The sequence below is a fragment of the Bombina bombina genome, chromosome 10, assembly GCF_027579735.1.
Source record: "Bombina bombina isolate aBomBom1 chromosome 10, aBomBom1.pri, whole genome shotgun sequence".
NCBI lineage: Eukaryota > Metazoa > Chordata > Amphibia > Anura > Bombinatoridae > Bombina > Bombina bombina.
In genome coordinates this window covers 6,632,156-6,647,054 of record NC_069508.1, presented here as the reverse complement: position 1 = coordinate 6,647,054, position 14,899 = coordinate 6,632,156, and the positions used below count along the sequence as shown (strand labels likewise).

The following is a 14,899-nucleotide window of genomic DNA, read 5'->3' as shown; positions in this document are numbered from 1 at the left end:
CGCACGCACAAGGAGACTTTTCAGTAACTTGTAATGGCAGCGCTACGGAGGGTGAAATAACGCAACTTTTTTGGCGTTAGTTTCGCACCCTGTTTAGCGCAAAATTCGCAATCTAGGTGAAAATATTTTAGTGATTTATCAGCTAACAAAATGTGCAAATGTTTATGCATAATTGACTTTACTTTGTTCCAGTGACTATTATACGGGGTAATTAGTCTGATCTTGATCAGTACCTAATTCCTTGTTTATAAAAAGCAAATTGTGTCTTTTTGTTACTCTAGCTCTCCTAATTTGTCGCTTGGAGTAGGCTCTGTCTCTAAACCTCTGCGCAATTTCTTCAGCTTGTCTTTCATAAGCTGCCTCAGTCGAGCAGTTCCTCTTGAGACGGAGAAACTGACCAACTGGGATCCCTGCTTTTAACCTATCAGGGTGAGGACTAGTCGCACGCAAGAGGCTATTAGTGGCCGTTTCCCTTCTATAAACTTCTGTTCGTGCCATACGATTACATTTATTCATTTTGAGATCTAGAAATGTGATCTCCTTTTTACTGGTCGTATGCGTCAGGAAGAGATTGTAATTATTCACATTCAATAGATTTACAAAAGTGTTAACCTCCTCCTCACTACCTCTCCATATTACCAGGATGTCGTCCACATAGCGCAGCCAGAGAACCACGTGTGCATCACCCCATGTTGAGAGGTTTTGAAAAATCTCTTTCATCGTCCAGAGACCTAGATGTAAACATGCATAGGTCGGTGCACACGTGGCTCCCATGGCTGAGTTGCTTCTATAATTTACCATCAAAACTAAAAATTTTATTTTTCAGTACAAATTCTCACAGTTCTAAGACAAACTCAGTTTTTTGTATTCTGCTTCTAAGTTCAAAAAATATCTGGCAGCAGCCAGCCCCACATTGTGGGTAATCGAAGAGTACATCCTGGCAACTGTTTGGCACATGTGGCGGAGCGGTAGTATGTGACAAACTACCTTGCTGTTGCTCAAGATCAGTGGCCGCATTATGTGAACAATACTCACCCTGGAGATATGAAGCATCTGTTGGTGAGCAAACGCCATGAGTATCCGCTGTTAAGCGGGCAGTAGTTGCTACGAGAGGGAAGGCAAACCTTACCTGCTTCTAACTCTAAGGCTTGTGAGAGCCTTGAAGAGGTTTGCGTTTTTTGTCCATTTTTATCCCTTTGCAAGCGCGCCTGAATATCCTGCATTTGATGCTTCAAATAACTGAAATGTATCCATTTGTCTGAATACTTCACTGCTAATATCTGCCCACAAGCTGAAAAGAGGAACAACGTTTGGGAGCTTTTGTTCTTATGTGCGCCTATTTCCCAGGCAGTTGTGGGTGCCACTGAAGAGTCTTTTACAAGGACATTTATTCACATACTTATGTATATGGTTTTTATGTATTTAAGTATGCTTAGCAGACAGATGCATTTAAGCCTATTTTTTTGTACTCCAGTGCGGTCTTGGTCACTCTTTAGTAGTTAAGGATTTGTTAACTGCTCTTTTATTTTTAATTTTTGATACATAATTATTAGTGACTATCAGCACATTGTTACATAATTACTAGCAGCCTGAGTAATAGTATGAGCTAACTCTTTTGTATAATTTACATATACATACATGATCCATACATACATCATACATACCTGATCCATACATACATCATACATACCTGATCCATACATACATCATACATACCTGATCCATACATAATACATACCTGATCCATACATACCTGATCCATACATACCTGATCCATACCTCATACATACCTGATCCATACATACATCATACATACCTGATCCATACATACCTCATACATACATGATCCATACATACATCATACAGACCTGATCCATACATCATACATACCTGATCCATACATCATACATACCTGATCCATACATCATACATACCTGATCCATACCTCATACATACCTGATCCATACATACATGATCCATACATCATACATACCTGATCCATACATACATGATCCATACATCATACATACCTGATCCATACCTCATACATACCTGATCCATACATACATGATCCATACATCATACATACCTGATCCATACATACATGATCCATACACCATACATACCTGATCCATACATCATACATACCTGATCCATACATCATACATACCTGATCCATACATCATACATACCTGATCCATACCTCATACATACCTGATCCATACATACCTGATCCATATATACTACATACCTGATCCATACATCATACATACCTGATCCATACATCATACCTACCTGATCCATACATCATACCTACCTCATACATACCTGATCCATACATCATACATACCTGATCCATACATCATACATACCTGATCCATACATCATACATACCTGATCCATACATCATACATACCTGATCCATACCTCATACATACCTGATCCATACATACCTGATCCATATATACTACATACCTGATCCATACATCATACATACCTGATCCATACATCATACCTACCTGATCCATACATCATACCTACCTCATACATACCTGATCCATACATACCTGATCCATATATACTACATACCTGATCCATACATCATACATACCTGAACCATACATCATACATACCTGATCCATACATCATACATACCTGATCTATACAAGACGGACCCATGTAGCTTCTATATATATTTATTTCCTGGTAACAGTATTGTTTAAAAATATTTATTGGATCTCAGTGAACAGGCTCCTGGTGAAATCCATATCAAATGAGGGTAGAAGGTACTCTGATTAACCCCTTATGTGCCAGGTTTTACACTGTAGCAGCATTTGATTTTAGCACAACTGTTGCTGGGGATATTCTTCGTCTGCATGTAGATTACTATACAGTTCATTATCCCTTTATCAGCAAAGCAAAACAAAGTACTCTCCTGGGAGTTTAGTGGTTAATAGAGGTTTTCAGCTGTGATTAATTAGCAGCTCTCCTTGGGATGAGTGAGATTTCAGCCTCTCCACAGAGGGTACGTCAGATGGATCAGCTTCTGGTTACAACGAAGGGACAACATAAAGTCCATGTCTTCTGGTGTCAAACAGAAATCAAACACCTGTAGAAAGAAAAGAGATGAGGGCCACAGAACCACATGTACCAGCAAGGCAGTGTCACACAGTATACGGTAGTGTCACACAGGGTAAGGTAGTGTCACACAGGGTAAGGCAGTGTCACACAGTATACGGTAGTGTCACACAGGGTAAGGCAGTGTCACACAGGGTAAGGTAGTGTCACAAAGTATACGGTAGTGTCACACAGGGTACGGTAGTGTCACACAGGGTAAGGTAGTGTCACACAGGGTAAGGCAGTGTCACACAGTATACGGTAGTGTCACACAGGGTAAGGCAGTGTCACACAGGGTAAGGTAGTGTCACAAAGTATACGGCAGTGTCACACAGGGTAAGGTAGTGTCACACAGTATACGGTAGTGTCACACAGGGTAAGGCAGTGTCACACAGTATACGGTAGTGTCACACAGGGTAAGGCAGTGTCACACAGGGTAAGGCAGTGTCACACAGGGTAAGGCAGTGTCACACAGTATACGGTAGTGTCACACAGGGTAAGGCAGTGTCACACAGGGTAAGGCAGTGTCACACAGTATAAGGCAGTGTCACACAGGGTAAGGTAGTGTCACACAGTATACGGTAGTGTCACACAGGGTAAGGCAGTGTCACACAGGGTAAGGTAGTGTCACACAGTATACGGTAGTGCCACACAGTATAAGGCAGTGTCACACAGGGTAAGGCAGTGTCACACAGTATACGGTAGTGTCACACAGTATAGGGTAGTGTCACACAGGGTAAGGCAGTGTCACACAGGGTAAGGCAGTGTCACACAGTGTAAGGTAGTGTCACACAGTATACGGCAGTGTCACACAGTATACGGTAGTGTCACACAGGGTAGTGTCACACAGTATACGGTAGTGTCACGCAGGGTAAGGTAGTGTCACACAGGGTAGTGTCACACAGTATACGGCAGTGTCACACAGTATACAGTAGTGTCACACAGGGTAAGGCAGTGTCACACAGTATACGGTAGTGTCACACAGGGTAGTGTCACACAGTATACAGTAGTGTCACACAGGGTAAGGCAGTGTCACACAGTATACGGTAGTGTCACGCAGGGTAAGGTAGTGTCACACAGGGTAGTGTCACACAGTATACGGCAGTGTCACACAGTATACAGTAGTGTCACACAGGGTAAGGCAGTGTCACACAGTATACGGTAGTGTCACACAGGGTAGTGTCACACAGTATACAGTAGTGTCACACAGGGTAAGGCAGTGTCACACAGGGTAAGGCAGTGTCACACAGTATAAGGTAGTGTCACAATGGGTAAGGCAGTGTCACACAGGGTAAGGTAGTGTCACACAGTATAAGGCAGTGTCACACAGGGTAAAGTAGTGTCACACAGGGTAAGGTAGTGTCACACAGTATAAGGCAGTGTCACACAGTGTAAGGTAGTGTCACACAGGGTAAAGTAGTGTCACACAGGGTAAGGTAGTGTCACACAGTATAAGGCAGTGTCACACAGTGTAAGGTAGTGTCACACAGGGTAAAGTAGTGTCACACAGGGTAAGGTAGTGTCACACAGTATAAGGCAGTGTCACACAGGGTAAAGTAGTGTCACACAGGGTAAGGTAGTGTCACACAGGGTAAGGCAGTGTCACACAGTGTAAGGTAGTGTCACACAGTATAAGGCAGTGTCACACAGGGTAAGGCAGTGTCACACAGTGTAAGGTAGTGTCACACAGTATAAGGTAGTGTCACACAGTATAAGGCAGGGTCACACAGGGTAAGGCAGTATCACACAGGGTAAGGCAGTGTCACACAGTGTAAGGTAGTGTCACACAGTATAAGGTAGTGTCACACAGTGTAAGGTAGTGTCACACAGTGTAAGGCAGTGTCACACAGTATAAGGCAGTGTCTCACAGTATAGGGTAGTGTTGCACAGTGTAAGGTAGTGTCACACAGTGTAAGGTAGTGTCACACAGTATAGGGTAGTGTCACACAGTATAGGGAAGTGTTGCACAGTGTAAGATAGTGTCACACAGTGTAAGATAGTGTCACACAGTGTAAGGTAGTGTCACACAGTGTAAGGTAGTGTGTCACACAGTGTAAGGCAGTATAAGGTAGTGTGTCGCACAGTGTAAGGCAGACTCTCTAGTGTTAAGTGATTACGCACAGCACAGTATCACACAATACTCTTGTCTTTTATAGAAGGATGGCTGCAGTGACCTCTGGGTTTGGCTCCTCTTTGTCATTGAGCCTAGTGATATCACTCTACCGTCTAGAGGGCTTCTTCCAGACACCAGCACAGAATGGGTTAATGGGAATATGTTCGGCACAGACAGGAAGACCTGGCCTCAGCTCTCTGTATTCATCTCCTCCCCATGGTCTTTGTTTACCTTTAAAGCTTTCCTGTTGCCGGGCCAAGTGTTTCTGAGATAACGTTTCTCCCCAGTCACTTTTTCCATAAAAACATTTGTGAATTCATAAGAACATTTACCAGGGTCTGTATCTTGTTTACATTGGCTTAAGCCCGAGTAGCACACCCCAGTGTCACTAAAGCATTTAAATTGTCATTTGTATGGTACTACAACCCTAAAACCCTATTGAGTGTGTTTTATCTTATCTCCTCTACTGTGGCCAATTAAAGACAGATATAAAAAATAAACAATCACTGTGTAGCACCTTATAGCTTCAGGGCTCTAAATTCAAAGGAATGCACTCCAGTCTCTACAATTTTTCAAGTAAATTACTGTTAAAGAAAGCACACTATCATATTGGTGTGGTAGTCATGTGACTAGTGAGCGTGCTGCTAGACATGTAGGGTCAGTGTGCAGACCTGATAGGAGAGAAGGTCAATAACAGGAAGAGTAATCGTTTCCCTGCCAGCGGGGGGCTGCTTTATGCTAACTCGCCTGCGCACAATATTAGTGTAGTTAGAGACTGTCACAGATGTAGCATTAGTAGAATCTATCACATACTGTGTATGTGCATCTGAAGCATACGTAAATATGTGTGTCTGCTCAGGGAACTGGGGGTTCCTTTTATTGCGTTGTCGAGGACTCCGTTTACATGATACATGCGCAGGCGCATCTGTCACCATACAGCATGGCTCTACGAGCAGACACACTGCTTAAAGGGACAGGAAACCGCAACATTTTCTTTCAGGATTTGGACAGAACATACAATTTTAAACAACTTTCCAATTTTCTTCCATTATCAAATTTGCATTGTTCCCTTGTTACCCATTGCTGAAGAACAGCATTTCACTACTGGCAGCAAGATGAACAAGTCTAGTCAGCCAATCACAAAAGACCAATGTGTGCAGGCACCAATTAGCAGCAACTCCCACTAGTGTAGGATATGTGCGTATTCTTTTTCAACAAGGGATACCAAGAGAACAAAGCACATTTGACAATAGAAGTGAATTTAAAAGTGTCTTAAAATGACTGATCTATCTGAATCATGCAAGATTCATTTTGACTTTCCTATTCCTTTAAAATGCTGGTACATGAAGTATATTGCAAAAATGATTCTACTGAAAAGTGAAATGTACTGATTTAGATTTCAGTTTTAGATGGAATTTCACTTTAAAAGGTTACAAAAGACAAATAAAGCCCAGTTGTACCCTCCGCTAAGTACCGGTAAAGCAGTGAGTGTGCACTCCGGCTCGTACTTAAGAAATCGCTGGGTGGATACAAACTGGGTAGCTCAGTATAGGACAGAATTAAATAAAGTGTAGGATGAAAGTATTTGTCACAGCAGGACAAGAGGTGATCAGAAGCACTTCCTTACAGGACTAGACGTCCAGTAGAGGCGGTACTGACACTGTAAGGGTGAGCATGAGTCTAACCTGAGAATTCCTTACTACAGCTCAGAAGCAAATACAGACGCTCAGTACGGCTATCACTGTATGTAGAACACATATGATGTAGTTAGTGTAAAACAACAGACTTGTGCTCTTCTTGTGTGCGCTGCAGGTATCCCAGAGTCGCTCTAAACGAGTGAAACCAACTCACACTGGTGCAGGATGGGGGACTTGGCTACCTACTTTCCACCTCACTTGCCCACAGGATATTGCCCGGGGGTAACACACACAACATGACCATAAAGTAGAATCGCTCAGCTCAAATCAGCTTCTTCACATTAGTTATCAGAAGCTGAGGGAATTCAGACTGGGAGAGAGCTGCTGTATAGGGGAAAATTCCATTAGAAACAGCAAAAATGTGTGACCCTTGTGTGCCCTAATGTATTAAAGCAAATACAGTCATCACAAAGCAGTTCCCATGTCACTTTACAGCTCTAGTAGGGTCAGCTGCACACTCAGTGACTCACAAATAACCCAAGGAACCCACAAAGTGACACACAGCAACGCAAGCGCATATGTCACCGTACAATATGTCTCTCTGAGCAGGCGCATCTGTCATTGTGCAGGTGCATCTGTTACTGGTCAGCAAACCTCTCTGCGCAAGCGCATCTTTCACTGTGCACCACGCCTCTCTGCGCAGGCGCATCTGTCGCTGTGCACCACAGCCTCTCTGCGCAGGCGCATCTATCATCGAGCAGCATGCCTCTCTGGGCAGGCGCATCTGTCGCTGTGCACCACAGCCTCTCTGCGCAGGCGCATCTGTCATCGAGCAGCATGCCTCTCGGTGCAGGCGCATCTGTCACTGTGCAGCACGCCTCTCTGCGCAGACGCATCTGTTACCATGTAGCATACTTATCTGCGCAGGCGCATCTGTCACAGTGCAGCATGCCTCTCTGCACAGGCCCATCTGTCACCGTGCAGCATGCCTCTCTGGGCAGGCCCATCTGTCACCGTGCAGCACGCCTCTCTGGGCAGGCCCATCTGTCACTGGGCAGCACGCCTCTCTGCGCAGGCGCATCTGTCACTGTGCAGCATGCCTCTCTGGGCAGGCCCATCTGTCACCGTGCAGCACGCCTCTCTGAGCAGGCCCATCTGTCACTGGGCAGCACGCCTCTCTGCGCAGGCGCATCTGTCACTGTGCAGCATGCCTCTCTGCGCAGGCGCATCTGTCACTGGGCAGCACGCCTCTCTGCGCAAGCGCATCTGTCACTGTGCAGCACGCCTCTCTGGGCAGGCACATCTGTCACTGTGTAGCACGCCTCTGTGGGCAGGCTCATCTGTAACTGTGCAGCACGCCTCTCTGGGCAGGCCCATCTGTCACTGGGCAGCACGCCTCTCTGCGCAGGCGCATCTGTCACTGTGCAGCATGCCTCTCTGCGCAAGCGCATCTGTCACTGTGCAGCATGCCTCTCTGCGCAAGCGCATCTGTCACCTTACAGCATGCCTCTCTGTGCAGGCGCATCGGTCACTGTACAGCATGCCTCTCTGCGCAGGAGCATCTTTCACCGTGCAGCATGACTCAGCGCAGCCGCATCAGTCTTCGTACAGCATGACTCTCTGCACAGACGCATTTGTCACTGTACAGCATGCCTCTCTGAGCAGGCGAATCTGTCTCCATACAGCATGCCTCTCTGCACAGGTGCATCTGTCACCGTACAACATGCCTCTCTGCGCAGGCGCATCTGTCACCGTACAGCATGCCTCTCTGCGCAGGCGCATCTGTCACCGTACAGCATGCCTCTCTGCACAGGCGCATCTGTCACCGTACAGCATGCCTCTCTGGGCAGGCACATCTGTCACTGTGCAGCACGCCTCTCTGGGCAGGCGCATCTGTCACTGTACAGCATGCCTCTCTGCGCAGGAGCATTTGTCACTGTACAGCATGCCTCTCTGTGCAGGAGCATTTGTCACTGTGCAGCATGCCTCTCTGCGCAAGCGCATTTGTCACATTACAGCATGCCTCTCTGTGCAGGTGCATCTGTCACTGTACAGCATGCCTCTCTGTGCAGGTACATCTGTCTTCGTACAGCATGACTCAGCGCAGCCGCATCAGTCTTCGTACAGCATGACTCAGCGCAGCCGCATCTGTCTCCATACAGCATGCCTCTCTGCACAGGTGCATCTGTCACCGTACAACATGCCTCTCTGCACAGGCGCATCTGTCACCGTACAGCATGCCTCTCTGCGCATCTGTCACTGTACAGCATGCCTCTCTGCGCAGGCTCATCTGTCACCTTACAGCATGACTCTCTGCCCAGGTGCATCTGTCACTGTACAGCATGCCTCTTTGCGCAGACGCATCTGTCACCGTACAGCATGACTCTCTGTGCAGCCGCATCTGTCTTCGTACAACATGACTCTCTGCGCAGGCGCATCTGTCACTGTACAGCATGCCTCTCTGCGCAGGCACATCCGTCACTGTACAGCATGCCTCTCTGCGCAGGCGCATTTGTCACCTTACAGCATGACTCTGCGCAGGCGCATCTGTCACTGTGCAGCATGTCTCTCTGCACAGGCACATCAGTCACAATACAGCATGACTGTAGTGGGTCTCGGTACCTCAGACTGGGTATACCCGTTAAAGTCAGCTTCCTCACACCAAACGCCAGCCAATGAACCTCCACTGGATACCGGCCGCTATTAGAATAACGGGTGCTGCAGGTTGTTATAGCTACCCCCAAGAACATTAGCCAAGACTGAATGCTTGAGGTTCAAGATAGGAACTGCTTTATTGCACAGAAAACACAGCTTTTATACATTTCCAGCAAAAGGGGGGGTAGTCACCACATGATCAATAGAAACAAATATTATACAATGAGACAAACATCAGACAATGGTTAGTTAAACAAGATTCTAATCACATCCTGACTTACAAAAGGACACAATCACAGACACTTCACACCTGGACTAGATATACAGATGCATAACAGCAGGAGGTCCCAACAATAGAGCAGGAGGTTGCAATCAGCTCAAACATTCTGAGTCTAGGGGGGGCAATGCTGGTTTGGGCTGTCACCTTATATTCAAACAAAACACAAGAAACCCAACTCTATATCAGGCACCTCCAGTTCTCAGAGTCTCTGGGAATTCATGAAAATGGGGTAAACCTAAATCCAGGGTAAAAGTACTCCAAATGTACCCTGGACACCTACCTCACAAATCATAGAATCCCCTCAAGTTCCAGGGTCCATAGTCGGTGGGGAGGAGGCTGGCCTGCAGTCCCCTCCAAGTACAAAAGTACCGGAAGCTTCCGTTACATTACCCCCCCTGGGTAGACTAACCATGTACCAGACCTCCTACTGGTTTGGACCTGAGTTAGCAGGATGGCCCAGCCCAAAACTCTCCTCCATTTTTGTGTTTAGCCACTGCTACTGGGGAGTGAGAATGCTGACCTCCTCTCCCTGGAACACGCTAAGCTGCTGGAGAGAGATGTCGGCTACCTCTTCTCCCTGGGACCTGCTTTGTTGCTGGGGAGAGAGGCTGGCTACCTCCTCTCCCTAGAACTGGCTTTGCCGCTGTGGAGAGAAGTCAGCTATATTGTCTCCTTGGAAACCACTCTGCCGCTGGGAAAGGAGGTCAGCTATCTCCTCTCCCTGGAACTGGCTCTGCTGCTGTGAAGAGAAGTCGGCTACCTCCTCTCCCTGGCTTCCCAGAGCTGCTGCAGATGCTGGGCAGAGGACAGGGGTGCTGTAGGCTCACTGGTCTGTCCCTTCTCAGAGGAAAAGTCTATTAAAATGATCAATCTCTGGAGCCTGTGGCTGTGTAGAGAAGTCGACTACCTCCTCTCCCTGGGACTCCAGAGAAATCACAGGTGCTGGGCAGAGGCCATTGGGGCTCTGCCCTGTTGCCAGCACTTCTGATGGTGTGGCTCCCTTGCCCAAGACCATAAGCTCAGGGCCAGGCTGCTGATCGTGGTCTAGCAGCTCATAGTAGCTCATTCCCGGTTGCCACTCCTCTGAGGAAAAGTCCAATAAATCCCTGATCGCTGCACCATAGCCCTCTGCAGGCTCTAAGGCATGCTGCTGAATGAGATCTAACAGTCTTCTATATGCCTTTTCTAGCTCCCATTCATGGGAAGCAAGGTAATCCAGATCATCCCTCAGCCCGGGTACTTCTGTAAGGTTCAGCCTCAGCTTTCGGTGTTCCAGTATGTCCTACTGACGCCACTATGCCATACTCCCGCAGTGGGGGTCCTGTGAGAGACTTTCAAATAGCAATCCAGGGCCGCAGTAGTCATAGTCCTCTGTAGGATCAACCGTCTCCCTTCCAGTACCCTTTGCCCACCTCCATCTTTGTCTAGACCAACCCGTCCAATTCAGCCATCCATTCCTCCCGGGGCTGCTTTCCCAGAAACGGCATTCGTAGATCCATCTGAAGTAGGAAGTGACTTCCCCAGATAGTTCTGTTCGAACTGGAGAGCCTTGCACCAGAGTTTTCTTCTAAAAATATCCTTCAAGGCTAGTTTGCCCTCTGCCAAGACAGGGCCATCGAACTGAGCCAGCATTGCCTGCAATCTCCACTGGAATTCAGCCTCCATTTCCATCGAGGTCCTACTGGTAGTTTGGAACTGCTCTGTAAGGAGGAAACAGATCCCACAGCTGCCAGCCAATTGTAGCGGGTCTCGGGAACCCCAGACTGGATATACTCGCTAAAGTCAGCTTCCTCCCACCAAACGCCAGCCAATGAACCTCCACTGGATACCGGCTGCTATTAGAATAACGGCTGCTGCAGGTTGTTATAGCTACCCCCCAAGAACATTAGCCAAGACTGAATGCTTGAGGTTCAAAATAGGAACTGCTTTATTGCACAGAAAACACAGCTTTTATACATTTTCAATAAAAGGGGGGTAGTCACCACATGATCAATAGAAACAAATATTATACAATGGGACAAACATCAGACAATAGTTAGTTAAACAACACTCTAATCACATCCTGACTTACAAAAGGACAATGGATGAATCACACAATAACAGAAAGACACTTTACACCTAGACTAGATATCTATCTATCTATTGGGTTCTTGTAAAGCGCGGCTATTCACCCACAAGGGTCTCAAGGCACCGAGGGTTGCAGTTCAGTCGAAGAGCCAGGTCTTGAGGTCCTTTCTGAACTTAGTTAGGGTGGTAGCTTGTCTGAGGTGCAGGGGGAGGGTGTTCCAAGTCTTGGCTGCCAGGTGAGAGAAGGATCTGCGTCCCGCTGTGGTTTTCCTGATGCGGGGGATGACTGCAAGGGCTTGGTTGGCGAGTCAAAGTTGTCTGACGGGGGTGTAGAAGGTAACGCAGTGGTTCAAGTATTCAGGACCGATGTTGTGGAGGGCCTTGAATGCGTGGGTGAGAAGCTTGAAGGTTATTCTTTTGTTGATGGGGAGCCAGTGCAGGTCCCGCAGGTGTTTGGTGATGTGGCATCGACGAGGGATGTCGAAGATTAGTCTGGCCAAGGCGTTCTGGATGTGCTGTAGTCTCTTTTGGAGCATGATGGTGGAGCCGGCGTCGAGTGCGTTGCCGTAGTCCAGTCGGCTGCTGACGAGGTCGTGGGTAACATTCTTCCTGGTCTCAGTTGGGATCCATTTGAAGATCTTTCGCAGCAGGTGAAGTGTGTGGAAGCATGCAGAGGAGACGGCGTTGATTTGTCGGTCCATGGAGAGCGATTAGTCCAGGATGACGCCTAGATTTCGTGCATGGTCGGTGGGGGTTGGAGTGTGTCCGAGGGCTGTGGGCCACCAGGAGTTATTCCAGGCGGATGTGGTGGGACCGAGGAGGACTTTGGTCTTGTCTGCGTTCAGCTTTATGCAGTTGTAGCTCATCCAGGTGGCAACTGCTGTCAGCCCTTCGTGGACGTTTCTCTTGGCGTTGGTGGGGTCCCTGGTGAGTGAGATGATTAGCTGGGTGTCGTCGGCGTAGGAGATGATGTTGAGGTTGTGTCGTCGGGCGATGGCGGCGAGAGGGGCCATGTAGATGTGAATAGGGTGGGGCTCAGCGAAGAGCCTTGGGGTACACCGCAGCTGATTTCTGTGGGCTTGGAGGAGAAGGGTGGGAGTCTAACTTTCTGGGTTCTGCCGGTGAGGAAGGAGGTGATCCATTCCAGGGCTTTGTCACGTATGCCGGCATCGTCTATGCGGGTGCGGAGGTGGGAGACAGTGTTGAATGCTGCTGAGAGGTCTAAGCGAATGAGGGCAGCATAACAGCAGGAGGTCCCAGCATTAGAGTAGGAGGTTGAAATCAGCTCAAACATTCTGAGTCGGGGGGGGGTGGGGGTGGAGCAGGCAATGCTGGATTGGGCTGTCACCTTATGCAAACAAAACACAGGAACCCCAACTCTGTATCAGGGCACTCCAATTCTCAGAGTCAGAGGGAAATGAGGTAAACCTGAATCCATGGTAAAAGTACTCCAAATATGCCCTGCGCCCCAGCCTCTCAAATCACAGAATCCCCTCAAGTTCCAGGGTTCATAGTCGGAGGGGAGGAGGCTGGCTTGCAGTCCTCTCCAAGTACAAAAGTAACGGAAGCTTCCATTACAATGACACTCTGCGCAGGTGCATCTGTCACCATACAGCATGACTCTCTGCGCAGGCGCATCTGTCACCATACAGCATGCCTCTCTGCGCAGGCGCATCTGTCACCATACAGCATGCCTTTCTGCGCAGGCGCATCTGTCACCTTACAGCATGCCTCTCTGCTCAAGCGCATCTGTCACCGTACAGCATGCCTTTCTACACAGGTGCATCTGTCACCGTGGAGCATGCCTCTCTGCGCAGGCGCATCTGTCACCATACAGCATTCCTCTCTGCGCAGGCGCATCTGTAACCATACAGCATGCCTCTCTGCGCAAGCGCATCTGTCACCATACAGCATGCCTCTCTGCGCAGGCGCATCTGTCACCATACAGCATGCTGTAGATTAAAACTAAGGCCCCACACAAATATGAAGTTAATGAGAAAAAGGATTAGGACAGAGAGAAGGAAATTTCCTGATTAAAATTTCTGTCCGAAACAACCTTTGGGTAAGATCAAACTCGGCACGAAAAAAAACGTTGTATCTGTCCGAAATAGGCAATAAGTAGAAACGTACTACAAGACTGAGAGCCCAGAACCCTCCGAACAGAAGACATAGTAAAAGAAACACAACTTTCCAAGATAACAACTCAATATCAATGGAATGCATAGGATCAAATGGAGCCTGATGGAAAACCTTTAAAAACCAGGGTTAAGGCTCCAAGGAGGAAAAACTGACTTAAACACAGGCCTGATTCTGACCAGGGCCTGATAAGGATTGTACATCCGGCATGTCTGTCAGACGCTTAAGCAGCAGAAAGAACAGATCAGAAACTGACCCTTGAGGGAACTAACAGATAAACCCTTTCTCAAGGCATTCCTGGAGAAAAGATAAGATCCTTGGGATCCTAAATATAGTGACATGCCCCCATTGGAACTGGAACTCAGGTCTCTCAGATTGAATCCCAGTGACTTTCCAAGGAGCCACCAGAGGACTTTTTGTCTTATAGAAGTCTTTCTAGTTATAGGCTTACGAGCCCGAATCATGGTCTCAGTGACAGATTCGAAAACCCACGCTTAGATATTCATCTCCAAACAGTCAGCTTCAGAGAGACAATTTTTGGATAAAGGAAGGACCCGTGAGGCAGATGATCCTTCCTCAGCGGAAAATTCCACAGAGGTATAGACGATATCTCTACTAGATCCACCTACCAGATCCTGCGAGACCACGCAGGAACTATTAGAGAAACCAATGCTCTCTCCTACCTGATCCGAACGATGACTCGCGGAAGGAGAACAAACAGAGGAGGATATGCCCACCTGCAGCTCCAAGGAACTGCCAGAGCATCTATTAGAAGGACCTGAGGGTCTTGAGACCTCAAACCGTACTAGAAAACTAACCCCATTTGGTTGTTACCTAGAAATACCTTCCCAGATGGAGATCCCACTCCCTGGGATGTGAAGTCTGTCTGCTAAG

The 14,899-nt window shown here is 47.5% G+C and overlaps 1 long non-coding RNA gene across 1 annotated transcript in view; it reads right to left on the bottom strand.

The window, feature by feature from the left end:
• Positions 1 to 2,680: 2,680 nt before the first annotated feature.
• Positions 2,681 to 14,899, bottom strand: part of LOC128641167 (uncharacterized) — a 35,290-nt gene continuing 23,071 nt past the window's right edge. Inside the window, exon 3 of the long non-coding RNA XR_008399448.1 lies at positions 2,681 to 3,109. This is a non-coding gene — a long non-coding RNA (uncharacterized LOC128641167). The remainder of the gene's footprint in view (positions 3,110 to 14,899) is intronic.